Below are 636 nucleotides of genomic sequence, written 5' to 3' on the forward strand. Positions count from 1 at the left end.
CTCCTGCCGGAATGAGATTCACGCTGAGATGGCTGAGCAGCACACCAACCACTTACTTTACCCAGGACACCTTGTTAGGAAAATTACAACCACAAATCAATGAAAAATTGTGAAAGCTACTAATGCTTTCTCCAAAACAAGAAAATTAATCTCAGGAATACAAGAGAGTTATTTTAAAAGATAAAATTACTACACTAATATGTTAGAAAATAAAAATATAAATAACATTTTAAACCCCTTTAAAAAATAGCATGTTCAGTCTATGGCCATGCTACCGTGAACAAGCCCGATCCCTTCTGATCTTGGAAGCTAAGCAGGGTCTGGCCTGGTTAGTACTTTGATGGGAGGCCACCTAGAAAGACCAGGTGCTGTAGATGTAAAATAAAAAAATAAGGGATTGTAAGCTGACCAGGTCTTTGCAATCCGTGAGGTAAACTAAGGGTTGCCTTGCCTACATATATACATATACAACTTTGTTATGAGTGAAAGGGATTAATTTTTTTTCAAGCAAGTGGAATAATAAAACGAAATAGGTACTCAAGATTTTCAATGAAAATTTTCTGTTGAATAATTTTTAAAACTAGATGTTTACAATATAAAAATTTGAAAAGCATACTTTAATCAAATGTTGAAGCT

The 636-nt window shown here is 34.3% G+C and overlaps 1 pseudogene; it reads left to right on the forward strand.

Annotated features, from left to right (window-relative positions):
- The first annotated feature begins 258 nt into the window (after positions 1–258).
- Positions 259–377, forward strand: LOC112474891 (annotated as a pseudogene).
- Positions 378–636: the final 259 nt, after the last annotated feature.

Source organism: Pteropus alecto, unplaced genomic scaffold, assembly GCF_000325575.1.
Source record: "Pteropus alecto unplaced genomic scaffold, ASM32557v1 scaffold7, whole genome shotgun sequence".
NCBI lineage: Eukaryota > Metazoa > Chordata > Mammalia > Chiroptera > Pteropodidae > Pteropus > Pteropus alecto.